This window comes from Pelophylax lessonae (genome assembly GCF_965119305.1).
Source record: "Pelophylax lessonae genome assembly, chromosome: 4".
NCBI classification, from domain to species: domain Eukaryota; kingdom Metazoa; phylum Chordata; class Amphibia; order Anura; family Ranidae; genus Pelophylax; species Pelophylax lessonae.
The window spans coordinates 411,855,369-411,868,856 of NC_138771.1; positions in this window are offsets into that span (position 1 = coordinate 411,855,369).

Here is a 13,488-nt window from a genome sequence, read left to right on the forward strand (position 1 = left end):
AATCATTTACACTAATATGGCTCCGCTCCTATAACACCTATATATGTCTAAGTGTAAAATACATATAAGTATGTGTGTATATATACCACTATACACAAGTTCAGATGTTTTGCCTGCCTCCAAAGAACCCAAAAAAAGGCCTGCAACAACACACCTGGGCGTTTTTTTTTTGGCGCTAGCGTTTTTTTTGGGCATTTTTTGGGTTCTTTGGAGGCAGGCAAAACATCTGAACTTGTGTATAGTGGTATATATACACACATACTTATATGTATTTTACACTTAGACATATATAGGTGTGATAGGAGCGTAACTATATTGGTGTTAATTATTTCATTAGCGCAAGTAGTGTTTTCTGCTCCTTTCACACCTATATATGTGCAGGTGTATATATACATACATGGGTGTGTATATATACCCCCTATACACATGTTCAGATGTCATGCCTGACTCCAAACATGTGCTCAAAAAATCCCTATAGACGCCTGCAGCCAAAAAGCAAGCTGACAGGGGCGAAGCCATATTACTGCAGCATAAGTGACTTCAGAGAAACTAGCTTTTCTCTATAGCGGTCACCCTGATATGGAAGGGTTTGGTCACCCTGCCATAGCAGTCAGTGTCAGTTCACCCTACACTACACTACGGTCACCCTGGCACTTAACACTTTCCCTACAGAAACTACATTTTTGCATCTAACTAAAGTGTAAAAGAGCACCCTAACTACACTAGATATCCCTTTCCTCACACTAATAAATACTAAATGACACTTTGTAGCAGAAGTCACAGAACTGCTTCCACTCTCTTCCATGTCCCTGTATAAGAATGCTAGGAATTTGGCGGGGGCTATCTTATATACTGGGGGGCGTATTCACTAATGATTGGCCTATGGACCCCCTAGTCACTCCAATCACATTCCTAGCATTCTCCTGCCCCCTCAATTGGCTTTTGCTAATGGCTCTGGTCCAATCATGGGCTTTTAAAGCCCATTTCCTGTCCCATTGCATTTTGGTCGGTTCTGGTTGCCGAATTCCGAACTTTTTGGGCAAAAAGTTCTAAATTCGGCCGAACCTCGAACAGCCAATGTTCGGGTCGAACCGATGGTCGACCCAAACCGTTCGATCATCCCTACTGAGGAATAAATAGTGGCATCTGATGATACCAGGAGGGGAGTGTCATGCCTCCAGCCTAAGAAAAGAAATAATATTATTGAAACTTGCAATACCGATATTGTCCACAAGATGCCACTGTGACAAAGACTATTGATGGACAGTACTCAATGGTATTTCTTGCTCTCTATCACTGGGTATTAACTCCACCTCTTACTGAGAAAACTTCCTTTTTCAACCTCCATCTTAGAGGAGTGAGACTGTCCCTCATGTTCTTGTGGAAGATTCTTGAATCCTTCTAGGAAGCATCGCTGGTATGCCTCAGAACAGTTGAATGTATACTGACTGTATACTGAGTGCATATCTTGCTTATGTTATATACTGATTGTATGTTTTTATCCGTTCATTTCTAGTTTCACCTGATCAATGCTATCTTATACAATCCTATCTATTTGCAATCCTATTCACCATATATATCCTGACTTATATCCTGTTTCATGTGACCACCATTCTTTCACCGGAATAAAGCCTTAAGTTACAAAAAGACTGGTTATTATAGGATTGAAGGTTTAGCTGTATGTTGAGCTGCATACAAGCCTGGGGCATACATGTAGTGAGAACAGATCAGAGGTGTTTGGTAGTGATGTTGCGAACCTAAAATTCGCCGTTCGCGAACGGCGAACGCGAACATCGGCAAATGTTCGCGAACCGGGCGAACCGCCATAGAGTTCAATAGGCAGGCGAATTTTAAAACACACAAGGACTCTTTCTGGCCACAATAGTGATGGAAAAGTTGTTTCAAGGGGACTAACACCTGGACTGTGGCATGCCGGAGGGGGATCCATGGCAAAACTCCCATGGAAAATTACGTAGTTGACGCAGAGTCGGGTTTTGATCCATAAAGGGCATAAATCACCTAACATTCCTAAATTGTTTGGAATAACGTGCTTTAAAACATCCAGTGTGTGAATACGATCAGGTATGATGTTTTATCGGTCAAGTAGTGTAAGGGTTACGCCCGCTTCACAGTGACAGACCAAACTCTGACAGACCAAACTCCCCATTTAACAACAGTCAGTCAGTCCATTTGCACAACCGCAAACTCCCTATTTGCACAAGGTTGGATACCAAGCTAGCCATGTCCCGTTCCTTGTCCTCACTGACATCATTGAAGGTCTCTTCCTCCACCCAGCCACGTACAACACCAAGGGTCCCCGAAAGGTGAGAACAAGCCCCCTGGGACGCCTGCTGTGGCTGGTATTCCACCTCCTCAAAGCCACCTTCCTCCTCTGACTTCTCTTCTTCAGACTCCTCTCTCTGCGTTGCCACAGGTCCAGCAATTGACAACGACAAGGCTGCTTCTGGTGGTGATGGGGAGTGGACCACAACTCTTCCTCTTCATGCTCATCTACAGCCTGATCCAGTACTCTTCGCAGGGCACGCTCCAGAAAAAACGCATATGGGATGAGGTCGATGATGTTGCCTTGGGTTCGACTGACCACCAGGGTTGTCACCTCCGCAAAAGGACGCATGAGCCTACAGCCATTGTTCATGAGCATTCAGTAACGTGGCCAAAAAATACCCAGCTCCGCAGAAAGAATGAAAGAAAATGAATGTTTTTTCTATGAAAAATTATCCTGCGGATCGCTTTTGGTCTGTTCACAATGAAGCAATGACCTTATCATCTGGGGTGTGCCAACATACTCCTAGAGGTGATCGCTTCATTGTGATACGCAAGCCCCTTCACCACGACAAGGTAACGATCACGTAGGAGAATTGACACATGTATGTGCCTTTTTTTTTGTTTTTTGTTATTTTGCAGCCACAGAGGCCAGAAAAATTAGGCATGTACACATGCATGAAAAAGTAGGTATTGTTGCAGCCGCTGCTGTAGCAGCGGCCTGAAAAATTGAGGTTTTCAAGGCAGAAAGTGCACTAAAACATTGCGGCTTGAACCGTAGTTGGTGGCGGAGACGTCACGTAAGTCATCCGGCATGCAGAAAATGATTAAAGACAGCAGCGTGTGGACCATTTTTAGGCCAAGGCATCTCAGTCATCACCAGGCCTTTTTTAGTCAAATGCATCCCCCACTGTCAGTCCCTTCGGGATCCATGCCTCATTCATCTTAATAAACGTTAGGTAATCAAGACTTTTTTGACCTAGGCGACTTCTCTTCTCAGTGACAATACCTCCTGCTGCGCTGAAGGTCCTTTCTGACAGCACACTTGAAGCGGGGCAGGCCAGAAGTTCAATGGCAAATTGGGATAGCTCAGGCCACAGGTCAAGCCTGCACACCCAGTAGTCAAGGGGTTCATCGCTCCTCAGAGTGTCGATATCTGCAGTTAAGGCAAGGTAGTCTGCTACCTGTCGGTCGAGTCGTTCTCTGAGGGTGGACCCCGAAGGGCTGTGGTGATGCATAGTACTAAAAAAGCTCCGCATGTCCTCCATCAACAAGACGTCTATAAAGCGTCCTGTCCTTGCCGGCGTGGTTGTGGTGGTAGGAGGAGGATTGCTTTCACCTCTTCCCCTGTTGGATTCCCGTTGTGCTGTGACATCACCCTTATATGCTGTGTAAAGCATACTTTTCAACTTATTTTGTAGCTGTTGCATCCTTTGCGACTGCCGGTAATTGGGTAACATATCAGAGACTTTCTGCTTATACCGGGGGTCTAGTAGCGTGGCCTCCCAGTACAGGTCGTTCTCCTTCAGCCTTTTTATACGAGGGTCCCTCAACAGGCATGACAGCATGAAAGACCCCATTTGCACAAGGTTGGATGCCGAGCTACTCATGTCCAATTCCTCGTCCTCACTGATGTCATTGAAGGTGTGTTCTTCCCCCCAGCCACGTACAACACCACGGGTACCAGATAGGTGACAACGAGCACCCTGGGATGCCTGCTGTGGTTGGTGTTCCTCCTCCTCAAAGCCACATTCCTCCTCTGACTCCTCTTCCTCACACTCCTCTTCCAGTGTTGCCGCAGGTCCAGCAAGCGATGGTAAGGCTGTTTCTGGTGGTGGTGATGGTGACCACAACTCTTCCTCTTCCTCTTCACGCTCATCTACGGCCTGATCCAGCACTCTTCGCAGGGCACGCTCCAGGAAAAAAACATATGGGATGATGTCGCTGATGGTGCCTTCGGTGCGACTCACTAGGTTTGTCACCTCCTCAAAAGGACGCATGAGCCTACAGGCATTGCGCATGAGCGTCCAGTAACGTGGCAAAAAAATACCCAGCTCTGGAGAGGCTGTCCTAGCACCCCGGTCATACAAATACTCGTTGACCACTTTTTCTTGTTGGAGCAGGCGGTCGAACATTAGCAGTGTTGAATTCCAACGTGTCGGGCTGTCGCAAATCAAGCGCCTCACTGGCATGTTGTTTCGCCGCTGAATATCTGCAAAGTGCGCCATGGCTGTGTAGGAACGCCTGAAATGCCCACACACCTTCCTGGCCTGCTTGAGGACGTCCTGTAAGCCTGGGTACTTCTGCACAAAACGTTGCACAATCAGATTCAACACATGTGCCATGCACGGCACATGTGTCAACTTGCCCAAATTCAATGCCGCCAACAAATTGCTGCCGTTGTCACACACCACTTTGCCGATCTCCAGTTGGTGCGGGGTCAGCCACTGATCCACCTGTGCGTTCAGGGCGGACAGTAGTGCTGGTCCGGTGTGACTCTCTGCTTTCAGGGAAGTCAACCCCAAGACAGCGTGACACTGTCGTATTCGGCATGTGGAATAGCCCCTGGGGAGCTGGGGGGGTGCAGTTGGTGTGGAGCAAGACGCAACAGCAGAAGAGGACTCACCCGAGGAGGTTAGCAAAGAGGATGGAGTAGGAGGAGTAGAGGAGGTGGCAGCAGGCCTGCCTGCAAGTCGTGGTGGTGTCACCAACTCCTCTGCAGCAGAGCCACGCATTCCATGCTTGGCAGCCGCTAGCAGGTTTACCCAATGCGCAGTGTAAGTTATATACCTGCCCTGACCGTGCTTTGCAGACCAGCTATCAGTGGTCAGATGGACCCTTGCCCCAACACTGTGTGCCAGACGTGACATGATTTCCTTTTCCACAATAGAGTACAGGTTGGGGATTGCCTTTTGTGAAAAATAATTTCGGCCGGGTACCTTCCACTGCGGTGTCCCAATAGCGACAAATTTTTTGAAGGCCTCAGACTCCACCAGCTTGTATGGTAAAAGCTGGTGAGCTAAGAGTTCCGACAAGCCAGCTGTCAGACGCCGGGCAAGGGGGTGACTCTGTGAGATTGGCTTCTTACGCTCAAACATTTCCTTGACAGACACCTGACTATGGGCAGGTGAGCAGGAACTGCTGAAGGTGAGAGGCGGAGGGGCGGGTTGTTGATAGGGGGCATGGAGGACAGCAGTGGTTGACGTGGCTGAAGATGCTGGACCAGGAGGAGGATGGTGGCTTTCAGTTTGTGTGCTGCTTTTACTCATGTGTTGATCCCATAGGCGTTTGTGATGTGAGATCATGTGCCTTCGCAAAGCAGTTGTACCTAGGTGGGTGTTGGACTTCCCACGACTCAGTTTCTTTTGGCACAGGTTACAAATGGCATCGCTGATATCAGAGGCAGACACACATAAAAAATGCCACACTGCTGAGCTTTGCAAGGACGGCATTCTGGTGGTGGCAACAGCTTGCGTTGATTGGCGTGCTGTCTGGCTGACCCCGGGTGCCGAATCTACATGCTGTCTGACTGCGCAACTAGCTCCTTGCTTCCAACTCGTCTCCTCCTCCTCTCTGTCTCCCCATCCGAACTTTCCCCCTCTTCTTCTGCTCTTCGAGCAGGCACCCAGGTGACATCCACAGACACATCGTCATCATCAGCCGCTTCACTTGACAACTCAGCAAAGGCAGCAGCAGCAGGTACAACATCATCATCATCATCATCACAATGTACGTCCATGTGTATAATGCTGCCTGACTGAGGCATATCCCCATTATCTACATCCTCTGGCACTAATAGTTGCGCATCACTTATTTCTTCCAACTCATGTGAAAATAACTCCTCTGACGGATCAAGTGAAGCGGCTGTGGTGCTAGTGTTGGTGGTGGTGCCGGCGGGCTGGCGAGTGGTAAATTGAGAGGTGCCCGAAGCTGAGCTGGAGGAGGATGGTGCATTAAGGTTCCGAGCGGAAGCTGTAGACGATTGGGTGTCCTGTGTAAGCCAGTCAACTATGGCCTCAGAATTTTTTGAGTTCAGGGTCTGTGGTGGCCTCTGAACACTGGGCATTATTCTAGGGCCTAAGGAAATCACAGCACCACGACCACGACGGCCCTTGCGGGGTGGCCTGCCTCTGCCTGTCATTTTTTTTTTTTAATGTGTTGTGTACTATGAGTGCAAGGTGCTGTGCCACCCTATAGGAGTGTTGGGCAGTGGGTACAGTACACTCTGTGGACCTGACAGTCACTGGCACCCAGGTGACTGCAATTAAAAAATATATATATATTTTTTTACTTTGCAAGCTGCTGTGCCACCTTATATATCAGTGGTGGGTGGGCAGTGGCACAGTACACTCTCTGTGGACCTGACAGCAGTCACTGGCACCCAGGCAACTGCAATTAAAAAATATATATATATTTTTTTACTTTGCAAGCTGCTGTGCCACCTTATATATCAGTGGTGGGTGGGCAGTGGCACAGTACACTCTCTGTGGACCTGACACTGACAGCAGTCACTGGCACCCAGGCAACTGCAATTAAAAATATATATATATTTTTTTACTTTGCAAGCTGCTGTGCCACCTTATATATCAGTGGTGGGTGGACAGTGGCACAGTACACTCTCTGTGGACCTGACACTGACAGCAGTCACTGGCACCCAGGCAACTGCAATTAAAAAATATATATATTTTTTTTTACTTTGCAAGCTGCTGTGCCACCTTATATATCAGTGGTGGGTGGGCAGTGGCACAGTACACTCTCTGTGGACCTGACACTGACAGCAGTCACTGGCACCCAGGCAACTGCAATTAAAAAATATATATATATTTTTTTACTTTGCAAGCTGCTGTGCCACCTTATATATCAGTGGTGGGTGGGCAGTGGCACAGTACACTCTCTGTGGACCTGACAGCAGTCACTGGCACCCAGGCAACTGCAATTAAAAAATATATATATATTTTTTTACTTTGCAAGCTGCTGTGCCACCTTATATATCAGTGGTGGGTGGGCAGTGGCACAGTACACTCTCTGTGGACCTGACAGCAGTCACTGGCACCCAGGCAACTGCAATTAAAAATATATATATTTTTTTTTACTTTGCAAGCTGCTGTGCCACCTTATATATCAGTGGTGGGTGGGCAGTGGCACAGTACACTCTCTGTGGACCTGACAGCAGTCACTGGCACCCAGGCAACTGCAATTAAAAAATATATATATATTTTTTTACTTTGCAAGCTGCTGTGCCACCTTATATATCAGTGGTGGGTGGGCACACAGTGGCACTGCAGTGGGCACAGTTCACTCTGTGGACCTGACAGTCACTGGCAGCCCAGGCAACTGCAATAATAAAAAATATTTTTTTTTTTCAATTTGCAACAAGATGCTGTGCCACCGTATATATATCAGTGGTGGGCAGTGCACTGCAGTGGGTACAGCGCACTCTGTGGACCTGACACAGCACTCACTGCAATTATGACAGAGGAAAAAAAAAATATTTTTTAAAATGCAAGGTACTGTGCCTGTGCCACCCGAAATGAGTGTGGTGTGCACACAGTACAGTCTGTGGTAGGTCTGTGGCCTCTCACACACAGCGGGCAGGCAACTGCAGTGTACAATAGATATATATAAAGAAAAAACTCTATTACCTTACCAGCCCTTAAAAGGGCTTTTGGGGACACTAGATATATATATATGTATATATATAAATAAAAAAAAATCCTCAATTACCAGCCCTTAAAGGGGCTTTTGGGGACACTAGATATATATATATATATATATATATATATATATATATATATATATAAGAAGAAAAAACTCAATTACCAGCCATTAAAAGGGCTTTTGGGGACGCTAGATATATATATATATATATATATATATATATATATAAAAAATTACACAAATACCAGCCCTTAGAAGGGCTTTTTGGGGTGCTGTCCTTACAGCAGTAGTGGACCAAGAACACTGCAAGACCAGGAACACTGACTAACTGTCCCTAGCTTAACAGCAGCAGCAGCAGCTATCCCTACTTTTACTACACACACTGCTTCAGAATGATCTAAGATGGATGCTGCCCTTGCTTATTTATAGGAGGTGGGAGGGTGTGGGAGGGAGGTATGCTGATTGGCTGGAAATGTGCCTGCTGACTGTAAAGTTCAGGGTCAAAGTTTGCCTCAATGATGTATTATGGGGGGCGGACCGAACATCGCATATGTTCGCCCTCAGCGGCGAACGCGAACATGCTAAGTTCGTCGGGAACTGTCCGCCGGCGAACAGTTCTATACATCTCTATTGTTTGGCTGCAAACGTCAAGTCTATGAAGCAGCTGCATGCTCCGGAATCAATTATGACGGATACCTGGATACTCCTTCCTGGGAGCTGTAACATGATGGGGAGAGTAAGATAAGAGGCTTGGTTAGGTGAAACAGGAACATACATTGAAGAGATTGAAAGGCACTTAGGCATCTTTGCAGAACAGGACCTCACATAATGCCCAGGTTCCCCACAGTACATACAGAGGTTATTGATTTGTCTGCGCTGTTGTTCCTCCATGGTGAGAGAGGGACGAAGCAAGCCCAACTGCATGGGTTCGGAGGTGTTCGGGGCCGGAGGGACTGGAGCAGGTGGAGTCTGGCTGGAGAAACTGGGAACTTTAGGTAGAATCCAAGTTGGCCGATATTGGCCTGAGGATCTTTCGGAGCGACGTTCCATTAGGCGACGGTCAATCTGAATTGACAAGGTAATAAGTGCATCCAGAGATTGGGGTATCCCAACTCATGCCAGTTTATCTTTTAGAGTATCAGATAGTCCCATCTGAAATTGGTAACGAAGAGCTGCATCGTTCCAATTGGTATCCGAACTCCAATGGCTGAACTCGGCCACATAGTCCTCTGCCGCTCAACTGCCTTGTTGAAGTGCATGTAATGCAGCATCAGTGTTAGCAGTCTGTTGGGGGTCCTCATAAAGTTAGGACATAGCGTCAAAGAACGTGGTGAGGTTGTTTAGCGATTCGGCCTTTTGTTCCAGAAGGCGATGTGCCCAGGCTTGGGGTTCTCCGGTCAACAGGGAGATAACGAAGCCCACTTTGGTTGCTTCCAAAGAAAAGGTGCGGGGTTGCAGGGCAAAATAGAGTTCACAAGCATTACGAAAGGCTCTGTATTTGCTACGTTCACCCGCAAATCTTTCGGATGTGCATACCCTTGGTTCTGGTGGTAACATCACTACCGCAGGTGCGGATGAGGTACCAGCTGAGGTAGCGCCTTGAAGGTTGGCGGGAGATGACAGAATTTGAACTTGTTCTTCCAGCCGAGTATATCCCTCTTGTAAATCCTTAACAGCTTGTATCAAACCCGCCAGGTATCGGCATAGTTCTTCCATGGGGGGGAGGTTCCTCGCTTGGGATCAGACATGGCTGTCTGATACTGTCAACTTCTCACGTACCTGACCGATGAGCCCGATAGTGCAGAGGAAGGCCTCCCTTACGTATCTGACTCGCGGCCCCTGGTAGAACAGACAGGTGGCATGGGAGAGCAGAATGGAATGAGGGCCTGGTGGGTCAGCTGTTGGATGGGCAGCTCCAAGGTCCCAGATGCTTTAAAGGAGGCAACCAGCAGGTAGGAGGATCTGAACAGCAGGCAGGCTGAAGGCCGGAATGCCCGAGTCCACACTTGCGCTGGGGGCTCACAGGCAAACGGATCAGTTCACAGGCCGGGTCAACAACAGGCGGGCGGCGTGGAATCCTAAGAAGCAGGCAGGTTCAAGGTCAGAGGGGAGCCAAGGTCAGGTGCAGGCAGAAAGCAAGGGGAGTCCAAAAACCAAGCCGGGTCGTACATGAGATCAATCACAGAAGCAGATAAACAGGAGCAGGGGTCACAGGAAGCTGCAGATCAGACAGCAAAAGCACAGTGCTGCTGAAGTGTTTAAATAAGGCAGCCTGTTGCCAATCACTGAAATTAGTCTGCAGACTCTGCACTAAGTTAACCCTTAGGTGGCAGACCCATGACAGTAACATTATATACTGTGTACGTGGTACCATTATGAGGAACCGTGAGCTTAAATGGAAATCCCCAACGGTAGCGGCTTTCGGGCTGATTGGAGCACTAATGTGACTTCTTTAATTTTGCATCTACGACTCAGGGCAACCTGGGAGATATCTGGAAAGATTTGAATTTTCACCCCATCCAATTCAACATTTGCGGTATTTCCTGAAGCTCGTAGAATTTCCTACTTAATGAGATAAACTTTCAAGCAAAGAATTAAACGCTGGGGTTTGTCCAAAGGTTGTTTTGGACGTAAGGCCCGATGTATTCTGTCATATGCAAAGGCTGTTGTAGAGGCTTCTGGAAGGAGGGTATGGAATAATTTAGCAGATGCTGACAGGAGATCAGTAGCAACACATGAATGTTTGGTGCGAAGCACCAGTTGCCTGCGCTCTGAGTAATGTAATCTTCTATCCACCTGAGCTGTGATCTTGCAGCTGTTTTAGAGCTAGCGACACGGCAACCCAGGAAAAGCTTCGGCCTTGCTGCCCCTTACACGACCAAGGTAGTCTGGAATCACTGAAAACAATAAGCAAACACAAGGGTGCACCGGCCTAGTGCATTGTCCTTCAGAAGGTTTATTAAAAAGAAAAGTTAAAATACTCACAAATGAGTTCTTGATAAAAGCATATCAAACAAGGAACGCAGTCCTCAGCATTGAGATCCAAGGATGAGCCGTCCCCTGAAGTCATAAAGGCTTACGCGTTTCGAGGCTTAGCCTCTTCTTCAGAGCCTAAATTGCATGTCTAAGCCCTGTTACGCTGAGCGCTCCGGGCCCCCTGCTGGCCTCGGAGCGCTCACAGCGTATGCCTCCAGGCAGCACTCCAGCGTCTCGGCGTGTGCGTCCCCGCTCTCTAGGGCGCGCGCGCGCCGGGACTCTTAGATTCAAAGGGCCAGTGCACCAGTGATTGGTGCCTGGCCTAAAGTGGTTATTAAGGGTTAAGGTTTGTGAGAGTTAGTGCTGACTTAATTAGGCTTCACCTGTGCACTACCCATAAATACCTTCTCCTCCCACAGCTTCCTGCCGGATCTTTGTGCCTTGTGCCTTTGAGAAAGCGTTCCCTGCTGTGTTTGTTTGCTTTGCCTGTTGCCGAACCCGTTGCTACCGACTACTCGCCTTTGAACCTTTGCCGCCTGCCCTGACCTCTGCTACGTCCGACTACGCTCTTGCCTACTCCCTGTGTACCACGCCATATCAGCTGCCAGAGGGGTCGAGTTGTTACTAGGGGACACGACCTGGTAGTTACCGCCGCAGCAAATCCATCCCGCCTTGCGGCGGGCTCTGGTGAAGACCAGTAACTGCTTAGAACCGGTCCTCTAGTACAACCCGTGCCATCACCTCTCTGGTCCAGAGGATCCACTACCAGTCCTGCCGGTTCCTGACAGTAAGATCCGGCCATGGATCCCGCTGATGTTCCCCTGCCAAGCCTAGCGGACCTCACCACCATTGTGGCCCAGCAGGGTCAACAGCTGGCCCAGTTGACCGCTATGTTGCAGCAGCTCCTGCCTTCTCAGCAACAGCCAGCACCTCCGCCTGCAGTTGCCACCGGTTCCAGAATCCGTTTTTCCCTACCAGACAAATATGACGGAGATCCAAAGCAGTGCCGTGGGTTCCTGTCGCAGTGCTCTCTCCACCTCGAGCTACTGTCCGACCAGTTTCCTTCTGAGCGAGCCAAGGTAGCCTTTGTTCTCAGTTTACTGTCCGGGAAGGCCCTGGCCTGGGCTACACCACTATGGGACCGCGCAGATCCTGCCACCGCTTCCGTCCAGAGCTTCTGCCTAGAGTTCCAGAATGTTTTTGAGGAGCCTGCCCGGGTTACCTCCGCAGAGACTGCCTTACTAAACTTGACCCAAGGAGATTCTTCCGTGGGTGACTATGCCATTCAGTTCCGCACCCTGGCCTCTGAGCTGAACTGGAACAATGAAGCCCTTTGCGCCACCTTCAAGAAGGGACTTAACAGCGAGATAAAGGACGTCCTGGCTGCATGTGAGCTTCCTTCCACTCTTAGTGACCTCATCTTGCTGGCCACTAGGATAGACAAGCGTTTCGCCGAAAGACAAGAGGAACTCCTCCTTGAAAAGGAAAAAGCTCGTCCTAGACGTTACCCTCGTCTGGCTCCCGTTTTTCTGCGTCCACCTCAACCCGCTACTGGGCCTCCCGCCATGGAGGCCATGCAGGTGGATCGGTCACGCCTGACTCCGCAGGGAACGAAGCCGCCGCAGAGACGAGAACCTGTGTCTGTACTGTGCCAGTACCGAGCACTTCCTTAGAGATTGTCCTCTCCGTCCACCGCGTTCGGGAAACGCTCGCACCTAGTAAACGTGGGAGAGGCGTTGCTAGGTGTGGATTCTTCCTCTCCACGTCTCATCATACCTGTGCAGTTGATCATCTCTTCCAAGTCCTCTTTCTCCGCAACCGCCTTCTTGGATTCCGGTTCAGCTGGCAACTTCATCCACGCCTCCTTGGTTGACAAGTACCGTATTCCAGTAATCCGTCTACCCAAGCCGTTTTTCATCTCTACTGTTAACGGTGAGAGACTCTCTGCCACCGTGCAGTTCCGTACCCAGCCTCTGCAGATGGACATCGGAATATTTCATACCGAGACTTTAGAGTTCTTTGTCCTTCCCTTCTGTTCCTCCGAACTCCTCCTGGGTCTGCCGTGGCTTCAACGTCATAGTCCTGTCCTGAATTGGTCCACCGGTGAGATCCTGCGTTGGGGTTCCTCCTGTTCTGACCGCTGTCTCAAGCCTGCTCTGGTCAAACAGGACCCGCAAGTTTCTCCGCCTCCTGGGCTGCTCAAACCATACCATTCCTTTGCGGATGTCTTCTGCAAGAAACAAGCTGAGGTTCTTCCTCCTCACCGACCCTATGATTGCCCGATCGACCTGATACCTGGTTCTACTCCACCTCGGGGCAGAATTTATCCTCTCTCACCTCCTGAGACTCTTGCCATGTCTGACTATATACGTGAGAACATACAGAGAGGATTTATAAGAAAATCTTCTTCTCCTGCTGGAGCCGGTTTTTTCTTCGTGACAAAAAAAGACGGCTCTCTCCGCCCCTGCATTGACTACAGAGGTCTTAATAAAATTACCATCAAGAACCGTTACCCTCTGCCTTTAATCTCTGAGTTATTTGATCGTCTCCGAGGGGCAAAGATCTTCCCTA